Below are 11,782 nucleotides of genomic sequence, written 5' to 3'. Positions count from 1 at the left end.
GACTATAACGGCAGTATTAATGAGATTTTATAACATAATCCTTTTATTTCGAGAAGATGAACGTCCAGGAACATCATGACTGGGACCTTGCTGCTGGGAAATCCTTTGCCCCGCCCATATATTCGTTGTGAAAACAAGGGGTTTTCATCTGCTTACTCAAGGTGTGGTTTCAATATGAATTCAATAAATAGGAATCAACGATGATTAATAAAATTAAATTGAACATTTTAAACTAATGAAATTCATTGGTTCTATATATTGTATATTCTATCACAGTCCCTGCAGTGTGTGGAGGGACTTTGATCCTATACAGCATCTACTTATACTGCAAAACCACAGGGGGACAAGGTGTTATCAGTTATATTAATAAAATTTAATATTTCTATTATTATTGTATACTTACAAAGGTACCCTACAGCACTCAAATCCTGAATGACGATTAGCATTCAGCCCAATTCACGTACTTAAAGTACAGACCCTATTATTAATATATTTATTATTATGAATATTGATGATAAAAAAATCAATAGTTCTGTCATTATTGTATACTTGTCAGGCCTTGAATAAATGTGAATAACTTCAGGTGTGTTGTGTGATTTGGACAACACTTCGATCCGAATACGAAAAAAGTTGTTAGTTTAAACTGGATGAGGACACGCTTAATTCCCACCACCACTCGTGTTCGATCAGTGACTATAAATGGAAACCGAAATGAAGATATGAACACTGATTTTAATGTTTTGCTGCAGTGATCTGCATCATAGATTTTCGAGCCTTTCACAAAATCAACTCATCGCAGTACACTTTCTTTCCGAACACTGTAATGTATGAAACTTCAACAGGAAAATAATCTAAAATTGGGATTTTCTTTCGTTCACCAATCTATACATTGTAGTCGAATACAAAAGAACTTTTAATCTATTGAATATAACATCTATGATTCAATTTATTGCCAATACTCAATTAAATTGACAGAAACTAACTTTTAAATATGCAGGTCACCGGTATTGAAGATTCGTAACGATTATCGCTTATCATGATACACTGTTATATACAGGCATTGTAAGTGGTTTAGATATTCAATTCAGTGATATGCAGTTCGGTTTTTGGAGTAATTTAAAGAAAAGCCACTCAATAGATTCTGTGGCTTTCACTCTTTAAAAAGCACACATATTCATCACGGTAGGCATTTTTCTGTGCCTACATAAGATAATCGAACATCTTAAATCCGTGTTTATTTATTTAAATGTTTTACCTCTTTCCTTTGGCGTTTAAGGTAGTATGCGCCTCGAAAGTGAAAGACTGAAACATTTGCTCAAACTTTCCTTAAGAAATCTTTAAAACCACTCCCGTTCAAAATCAAGAATAAAAATCGGGGTCGCCGTGAAAATTTTGGTACTAGAGAAACAAAGAACCCAAGATCTACCGATATTTAAAATTTAAAATGACCGCCATCCCGGTGTTATCGCTATTGAGAAAAATAAATTTTCGAATTTCGTAAAACTAAGGCGGTGAAAAGTTCTTTTACCTAGAGGTTCAATGAACCGTCACACGTGGTATATCAGAAGAGAACTGTAAAAGTTTGAGGGTCCGAATATCTCTCCCCGAGGCGCATTCTACCTTAATTTAGAAGGACCTTTGCAATAAATGTTGCATGAACACGATTGGAACTATTTTAGGATAATTGGATTTTCATTATCTTTAAATTTCTCAAAAGTTTTAGGTACCAGATAGTTTAATGTTGCAATAATACAAATTTCTTATAAAACCAAGTGTCTAATGTAAAAAGGAAAGCAGACGAGATCACATTTGTAGATTAAATCAATATTACTTTACCATCCACCATCCAATTATCCCAAAATAGTTCCCATCGTGTTCATGACAAAACATGCAGATGAAGGGGCATTATATTCGCATGTGTACACATATAAACATTGAAACTAAGGAAATACTCGGATCACACAATTCTGCTTCTCAAAGACTTTGTTTCGTCAGATAGCAGTATGGCCACACACAAAGTTACGTTTTATGTTTCGGTAGAACATAATGGTCGATAACAATTAACTTTTCAGAGACATGCATACCCGCACGTAAAATCCAAACTTTCGCGGTTACAAAGTTCTAGAAATTCACTCTGAATATTAAATGGGTGTCCATTCGCTTATTGTGCGTCAGGTATAGAAGGAAATAAAAAAACATTACTTACTGCCAAACCTTTCTTGGGACTTGGCGCGGGTATTGGTCTATTCATGGAGGTTCAATCACTGATAATTCCAATTAATCAAAATTCAACATTATAATTATTTCGATTAATTTGGATCCTATACACCGTATGGTTCTATGTCTTGATGGTTGGTAATTACAATTACCTTTCAAGACTATAAAGACGAGATATCATTGTAACAGGACACACTCTGATCGGAGGTTTAAATTTATAGAGACTGGCCCCGAAGACAGAGACAAACCATAGTGAAGCTGCAGTACATGTACAGGTAGGGAGATTTCCCACGCTTGTGTCGCAATGTCTCGTTTTATTAGACACAGCGGATTATAAAACGTAATAGTAAGATTTACATCCTGAATCATAGAAAGTGCGTTATATTTGTTGATGTTTTACTTTCAGCGGACTCTCTCTTTTACTTTTCTGAAGTAGGATATGTCTTCTTCATCACCACAGCGCAACATGAAGACATGCTAGGAGAAAAGACATTGTGTTTCAGCATTATTTTTCAATTTCGTAATCATTTTAGAGGAAGATGGACCCCTTGAACATGCTGAAAAACAGGTGCCCCCAACGCAACTGTTCGTACTAACCGGTGTAATTGGTTTTCAGCGGGCTGGCGAATTTTAAAACTAATCAGTGGGCTTGAGAAAAAGTCACTATTTACAGAGGGAGTCGAAGAAATTTCAGTTTTTACAGAGGGCAGGGAGAAAATTTCTGGTAATAGATACCTGAAAATAGGTAGAGACAGGGGAATGCCGTCGTTTACAGAATTTTAGGGAAGATTAAGCACCTAACTTAGAGGGGAGTAATGTCCGAAGGTTGAAATGATTTTTTTCTTGCCCAGTTTTGCGTTGATCTTGGTTGCCACACGCACGCACGTCTAGGAAATAGATACTAGTTGCGCAATGTGGGAATATGTACATCTAGTAGGCAATGGGGAATTTCAGTGATGGGAGTGGACAGTGGGGAGCTTGAACTATTGTGGGAATCGGGGAGCGAGCAGACCGTCGATACTGGAGGGCAGTCGGCCTCATAATTCAGTGGGCCGGAGGGCATATTTTCCGCTTATGCTAGTTGGAGGGCAGTTACGAACAACTCTTCTTTTCCGTCCAAAGTTACTGACAAGGTCAAAAATATGTAAAATCAATATATCGCCCTTCGAAATATGTTTTGTGATGATTTTTTAAAGTTGATTAAATTTACCACTGCAGTTGGCGGCCCCAATGAAAAATGTGATGGCAATTCATATCTTCTTGTTGTTTGATAATAAAAGACGAAACCTAGTCACTTAGCGGGACAATCATTTACGAAACCAGTCTGTCACATTAATTTTTCCCTCTCAAAATGACCCAAAATACCTGCGCATGACTCGACTTTCAGTATACATTTACGCTGGTAAATATTCCATGCACAACACTGAGCATGAGATGCATTTTTCCATCTGATATTTTGAGGTCTTTGAAAACAAAGATGTGACTATAAAACAAAAACAAGGTCCATACTCTTTAATAAAATCACAGACAAATAGAAAGACAGGCTATCAACGCGGCACGCCATTTGATTCATGGTCGTCTCGATAAACTCGATATTAAAATGAGCTTCACAGGTGTTTGATGTTTTGGTTGATAATATGCGAAAAGTAGCTCGAGATGGCATCTGCTACCTGTCGCGTAGCAACTATACTTACTTTGTGTGCTATCAGGGCAGAAACACTGCTTCACGCCAATCAAAACATTTCCTCCCATGACGAACTTGTAAAAGACGATACGACTGACCGTAAACCATTGAGTAAAATCTGACAGTATCAATAAAAGACTTTCAAATTTGATTAAAAAACAGTCATCATATATTCATAAAAATGTGAGAGGATTTTTAAAATGGTTAAACTCACCTCCCTGAAGCTCAAAACTTTCCCGTTTTCACCAGCATGCCAATTCCGCTCGGCACCACACGACAACAACAACACAAACTTTGCCTAACATACTTTCGCTTAAAAATTGGCGAAAATCCGGAAACTACCGAAAGGTGCATGGTCGGCACTCATCGGAAAAAGATAGTCCAGAGCTACCTGAGGCGAGGAGTACATGAAGGGGTTACGTAGCCGCTTCACACCATGAACAATACCCGTTGCTAATCTTCCTTTCTATTTGTCTGTGATAAAATTCAACTTAAAAAAGTGCGTATTTTCAAGGAACCGCAGACGCCGGTTTTGACTGTTAGAAATGATTCGGGTGTGCTTCATTGGCCCAATGCTAAAGGTCAATTTTTAAATTTAGATTACGGGAAGAAGAAAACGCCTACTTAGCTAACAATGAAGAATGTGAAGATTTGTGTAGTGTAATCAGCTAATCTTTATAAGAAAAAAGCGAATATGAACCTGTGAAATCTAAATAAAGTTTGGTGTGTTGATTCTTGAAACTTCCGAATTTCGCACCCATTATAAGTGTTCAAAAGAGTTTGAAGCCATCGACATAACACTTCATAGTAGTCTGTAAATGAAAAACATTTTTTTCTCGCAGAATTGGTTTTGCTAATAGGAAGATGAAGTTTACAGTTGCGTTAATGGCAGTTTTGCTGGATGATGGCAGTGCTGTAAATAGACGATCAGGCGGAAGTGGAAGCGAAGATGATGGATCGTGCGTTTTCGTTTCAAGCGATGTCTATGGAATCTCGCGCTAGCTAACAGGCTGGTTGTATTTGGAATTTCATGTGTCGATGAATTAACTAATATACAGTCACAATTGGAAGGAGCTTCTCCGCCTAAATCCTTTCAGGTCTACTAGGCTCGCACAATCTACGAACGTATTGAACTGATTTTCTACATTGACAGTAGCCAGTATGACACAATATCGCCCGATAGCTTCGTGAGTATATATTTGATTAAAAAAATTAATTTGAAATTTGATAATTGTTTTACATTAAGGTAGACCGTACCTCGGGGACATAAATTCTCTCTTTCAAATTTTATGAATTCTCTTCTGACCTATTACTTGTGGAGGCTGATTTTAAGCTCTTAGTGAGAGAAAAGTTTTCACCGTCTTAGTTTTTCGAAAATCGAAGATTTTATTTTTCCCAATAGAGTTAACACAGAGATGGCGGCCATTTTAATTTGAAAATATCGGGACATCTTAGTAATTTGTCTCCCTAGTAACAAAGCTTGCATGGTGACTTCTGATTTTTATTCTTACTTTGGTAAGAGGATGGTCGTAAGTTTCATTGAGGAAAGTTTGAGCAAAAGTTTAATTCTTACAGTTTCGAGGCGCATATTACCTTTATTATGTAAAATGTTTTCATGCCAGTCTGTACATCTCAGAACACATCACGTGTATTCGTCACAATCCATCTCGTGTAACTCACTCTAGAAAATGGAATATGACCAGTTCCTCACTTCAAATGGACGGTGCTGCAAAAAGGAAGAAAATTGTCATTTCTTTACAATCCTTTGCTTGAGGAAAAATAAGTAGTCAACAAATGTGGTGAGAAAAATTGTCCCTCCAATCTTAACATTTCTGACACCATACTTAAAAGTTTTATTTTACACGAGTCACACTGCCTTATGACAAATTATATTTTCAAAGATATGCGGAGATAATTCAGCCTGAAGCATTGCGAGTTTGTTTTTGCATAGCTTTTTAGCTCCGCTGTCAGCGACGCGGAGCTTATCAAATAGGTTGATTTTCCGTCGTCGTCCGTCGTCGTTGTCCGTCAACAATTGCCTTCTCCTCTGAAACTGCAAGTCTAATTGCTTTGAAATTTTATATGCAGTTCACTTGGGGTGACCTCACTTAAGTTTGTTCAAATCGTGGTGAAATTTGCATATTTGTATTTTTGGGGCATTTTTTGGTGTTTTTGGTAAAAAAATCTTCTTTTCTGAAACCGCTTGTCCGATTGCTTTGAAATTTGATATGCAGTTTACTTAGGGTGACTTCAGTAAGATTTGTTCAAATCGTGGTGAAATTTGCATATTTGTATTTTTAAGGCAATTTTTGTTATTTTTGGTAAAAAAACTTTAAAAATCTTCTTCTTCAAAACTACCAGTCAGATAGCTTTGATATTTGGTACATATGTCCCTAGGGTTATCTATTTCAGATTTGTTCAAATTGTGCAGAAATATGCAAATTTGCATTTTTAAGGCAATTTTTGCCATTTTTGGTCAAAAAATGTATTGCTCAAAAAGTACTGGTCTGATAGTTTTGAAATTTGGTATACAGGTTCCTACAGATGAACTACATGATATTTTTTGAAATTATGATGAAATCTGCAATTTTGTATTTTTGGGGCAATTTTTTCCATTTTTGGTCAAAAAATGTGTATTTCCAAAACTACTCATCTGATAGCTTTGCAATTTGATATACAGGTTCCTACAGATCACCTTAATGATATTTATTGAAATTATGATGAAATCTGCAATTTTGTAATTTTGTGGCAATTTTTGCCATTTTTGGTCAAAAAATGTGTTTCTCAAAGAGTACTGGCCTGATAGCTTTGAAATTTGGTATACAGGTTTCTACAGATGAGCTAAGTAATATATATTGAATTTCTGATGAAATCTGTAATTTTGTATTTTGGGGCAATTTTTGCCATTTTTGGTCAAAACATGTGTATTTCCATAACTACTCATCTGATAGCTTTGAAATTTGGTATACAGGTTTCTATAGATGAACTAAATGATATTTATTGAAATAATGATGAAATCTGCAATTTTGAATTTTGGGGGCAATTTTTCCCATTTTTGGTCAAAAAATGTGTTTCTCAAAAAGTACTGGTCTAACAGCTGTGAAATTTGGTATACAGGTTTCTATAGATGAACTAAATTTGATCTTTTGAAATTATGATGAAATCTGCAATTTTTATTTTTGGGGGCAATTGTTGCCATTTTTGGTCAGAAAATTTTATTCTCAAAAAACTACTCATCAGATAGCTTTGGTTGACATGTTCTTAGGGATGATCCGATGTGATATATTCAAAGTATGATGAAATCTTCAATTGTGTATTTTTTGCAGCTTATTTTAGCCAGTTTTTTCTGGCCACTGCATTGAGCTATCAAAGATTTCCACCTTCTTCATCAACATGTGTCAAAAATAGTTATTCTCTACATAAACACAGCGGAGCTATATCGGCCGCTAGGTCGCTTGTTAAAACATTACTCTCGGCTGAAAATAAATTTCAGATGTTAACAAAACAAGTAGGTTGCTGACCAAACGATGAAAATGCAAACTTGTAGTGAAAACACGAAGAAAACTGCAGAGTCAGCATTTTTTCACGGGTTCTTTGTAAAGAACAATCCATTGCCATTTTGAAATTGAGCACGATGACATCCGGCACCTTCGACCGCTTCTTTTTCAACGACTTTCTTGCCGAGTCGTTTCTGAATGTTACAGGAAGACTGAAATATTACGGTGATATGTACCTGCATTTCTATAAATGATTCAAAGAATTAGAACCAAGGAGAACCAAGGAGTTGTGTCTACCTAGCCACGTACTATTGGCGAAATCGAAGATGCCAAACGTGGAGGGATTTTTTGTTATTGTGCGATTGCCTATTCATAAATTTGACTCGTTCATAAATTAGGAGCACATAATTTCGACAACTTTGCTTTTCGTTTTATTTATCGTTGATAGTTGTTTTATTTTCTTACGATAGTCAGCACGTTGAAAGTCACTGAGGGAAACTGCTTGTTAAATTTGAACTAATTTGAATTCGAACATGCCGAATACCTGAAGCTATCTGTAGCCCAGTTTTTCGAAGTGTTCAGTGCAACTCACGATAGCGAGTGTGTAAGTGCGAGTGCTTCATGAATCCTACAGCGTGCGCAGGTGTAGCGGTCAGAAAAAATACAATAACTTTAATAGCTCGGATCATGATAAACAATCATGATAACTAAAATAAAAATGCCTCTTATTCAAAGTGTAAGAACTTTATTGATACTGTTTTCGTTACATAGTATTTACAGAACATGATGTGAAAATTTTACGAAATTTGATTCAGCCAGAGCGGAATTAAATTGTTTTGAAATCTTGATATCGGGAGAAAAGAAAAGCCAGGAAACCGGATGATTTGCATATATTTGCATAAACTGACACTTCTTGTCATGCTTGACATGCTTGACAAGCTAAAAGATGAACGCAACTAATATTTTAATCTCGGGTTCGCAAATTCCTAAAATTGAATGAATCTTTGCAAAAAAGTTAATTTTTAGCAAAATACGCTGTCTGACGTGCAACGCCAGCTTAAGGCTGGGGTTTAGCCGAGCAGCGTTTTTCTTATCAGCGGTGTTTTCCACTTGACAATTCAGGGCGACAAGATCGTTGATGCTGACGACCTCGATGGCTGCCGAAACTGTACAATAGACTATTACGAAGATTTAAAAGCGACGAAAAAAGACTGTTGTGACATGGTAAGTCGAAATACTGTACCAAAAGACGTTTTTTGTTTGTCATATTTTGACGGGATATCGATAAAAATATTATGCATGCGCCTTTCATCAGATTCCATAGATTGTAAAGTACTTTAACAACTAGAACTGAGGAGACAATTTTTAGATTCAATGTTGGGTTCCATCGCTAGTCCCTTTAATTTTTCAATGCAGTGGTTTGGTATTATGAAATTGAAACTCGACCGAAATCGAGAATAAATTCACGAACGAAAGCATTACCGTACGAAAATGGAGTATAGCGACTTTGTTGATCCAAAGCGCTCACTGTAAGAGTGTACAAGCATGGTATATCTTGCCCAGAAAGGGTTTATCTCTCGTATTGATGATGCGGCTCGGGCATCATCAATATTTCGATCATGACCACCAGCCCGAGGGCAGGCAAAAAGTCGACAGTGGCGCTGTTGGTAAATTCTAGTCGGGTGGAAACCGTATAATTGGAACAGCCGTTCGTTTGCGAAGACGACCAAAAGGTGCCAAGCGTATCTTCCATTAAAGTAGAAAGGTAAACTATGCATAACTAATAGACGGGGTGCAGAACGTCGTTTCAGGCGAGATCGACGGTTTCCACCCCGTCAAGTTCAAGGGCTGTCATGATGGGCATGAATCTATATTCGTGCAATAGACCATTGGCGTGACGTTGAAATAACTCTTAAACTAATTTGTAAATCATGAAATTTATATCAAATTACACAAGATCAGTATCTTAAATGAATTATGAAAAGCAATGTATAAAAAGTCAATGTATAAAACGTAATATATATAGCCAAAAATAATATAAAATATGATCGTGTTCTCCACGTGGTCAAATTCTAAATGGCGCCACTAATTGTAGTTTACATGATAAATCTCTAAGAGGACAATTATGGGGACATATAAGAGATTTTCCCTAAAAATATTATTGCTTTCAGCATTCAAACTTAAAAAATTGTTATACAGTAAATATTATTATGTTTTTGTATGTAGACCTAGGTATGAATGTAGATGAACAAGAGTGAAGGATTGGGTTAATTTTCCATGTTAGGCCTTTTGAGCAAGAACGCCCTGCAAAACAAGTCAATGGCTAATTATAAAGTTTAGAAACGATAATTAGAATGTCAAAATATTGCTCATATTCAACGTTTCTACTCAAGAACCCCCATCCATTGGCAGAACATGGGACACGCTGTTCTTACACTCAAACTCTTCATACCCGTGGGCCGATCTAGGCCAATAGTTTGCAAAATCTGGTGAGTGTGCCGTACGTGTGATGCACACATACCAGCTACGTCCCTAAAAAATGTTGCGATTGTTTGTGTCTCATGATGTAGCGTAGTCTCATTTTACGACTATATTTGCTGAAATCATGAAGTAGTTTTATTATGTTTGGTTTTGTTGATGTCAGAATGAAGTTTAGGCCTTTGCCTACTGCTATTATTTCGGTGTTTGTTAGTTTGAGCGATGATAGGTTCTTGATGAATTTCATGTTGTTTGTAGCTGAGACTTTGTTACTGGCAAAAGGGGCCATACAAAATTATTGGAAGAGCCCTTTAGACCAACCGGGTACAAGTTTCCCGAAAAGTGCCAAGTACATCGGACTAACCCAATATTTGAGGAAAAACATTGGGAACAATAAAACTAGTCCATGGGCCATAATCCCAAACTGGTCAATGTTTGTGTGGACGCGGGGCTGGAATGATCATATTTCGAACATCGTGTATTCTGGTCCTAATCTTGATAGTACACAATTTTTTATTCAAATGCAAAAACATGGTACCATAGTCATTAAATTGTATTACTCAATTTTCTTTCATTTTAACAAACATGAAAGATAGGGAAAGCAAAGCTCAAACACAATCCTGCACTTTTGTCAGTGATGTCCGTGCTTGGCACTCCCCGGACCTGTGCTTGCTTTTGCATGGCTAGTCAACCGGCGAATATTTTATTCCTTTCCATGGTGTTTACATAGGCTGAGACAACAAGTTTAAACGACAATCCTAGACAATTGCCAATCATATTTTGGTTATCCACTTGACACGTACACCCAAGACCTAAGGAAGGTAGTGTTGGGTGGCCAATTATCTGATCAAATGTGATGTATTCCTTCTTATACAAATAGTGACACTCTAGTCAAGATTGAAACATAAACCTCAGAGATTTGGCTCAGCAGAAGACTGGTTTAACAAGAGTCTCAAAATGATGATTTACAATACCCTTCAAAACATGACTGTAACAGCTATTGCATTCCAATATGTTTTCTGTTAAAAGTCTATTTCATATTTATGACGCGTCCCGGTAGTAAATAAAATATATTTCATATACAAGGCAGTGCCTATTATTATATGTCTAGGTAAAAGGGTTGTAGAATTTGAGATAAGCAGTGACATTACTTTTCAATAAAGTTTGGAGTATGGCTAAGTTTTGGTCATATTTTATAAAAACAGTGGAAGATATTGCATATTACAATTTGTCATCTGACGAAGAACAAAATTACTTTCCAATGTTACCCCATAAACCATGTCATGTTAAAATATAAGCTAAGCAGATGACTTACAAGGATCCGCTTAACAAATATTCACAAAACTTGACTTTAAGGTACCCTTTAAACATGACTGTAACAGCCATTGCATCCCAATAGTTTTGCTGTTAAAAGTCTATTTCATATTTTGACGTATTCCTGTAGCAAATAAAACATATTTCATGCAAAGCATTGCCCTTTGTAATATGTCTAGGTACAAATTGGTAGAATTTGAGATAAGCAGTGCCAGTAATTTGCAATGTAAAGTTTGGGTATGGGGTAAGTTTTGGACATATTTCATAAAATCTGTGGAAGATATTGCAAATTACAATATGTCATCTGAAAGAAGAATACAATTACTTTCCAATGTTACCCTATAAGCCATGTTATGTTAAACATTGAGCTCAGCAGATGACCTACAAGAAGACAGGTTTAACGAAAACGCATTAGAGTTGGCAATACTATGATTTTGCGGTACTCTTCAAAATATGACCGGTAGAGCTATAACATCCCAATCTTTTTTCTGTCAAAAGTCTATTTCACATGATAAACATGTCCCTGTAGCAAATAAAACAGATATCATACAAAGCATTGCCTTTTTGTATTATGCCAAGGTAAAACATTGGT

The sequence above is a fragment of the Ptychodera flava genome, chromosome 17 (assembly GCF_041260155.1).
Source record: "Ptychodera flava strain L36383 chromosome 17, AS_Pfla_20210202, whole genome shotgun sequence".
NCBI lineage: Eukaryota > Metazoa > Hemichordata > Enteropneusta > Ptychoderidae > Ptychodera > Ptychodera flava.
This window is presented reverse-complemented; position numbering follows the sequence as displayed.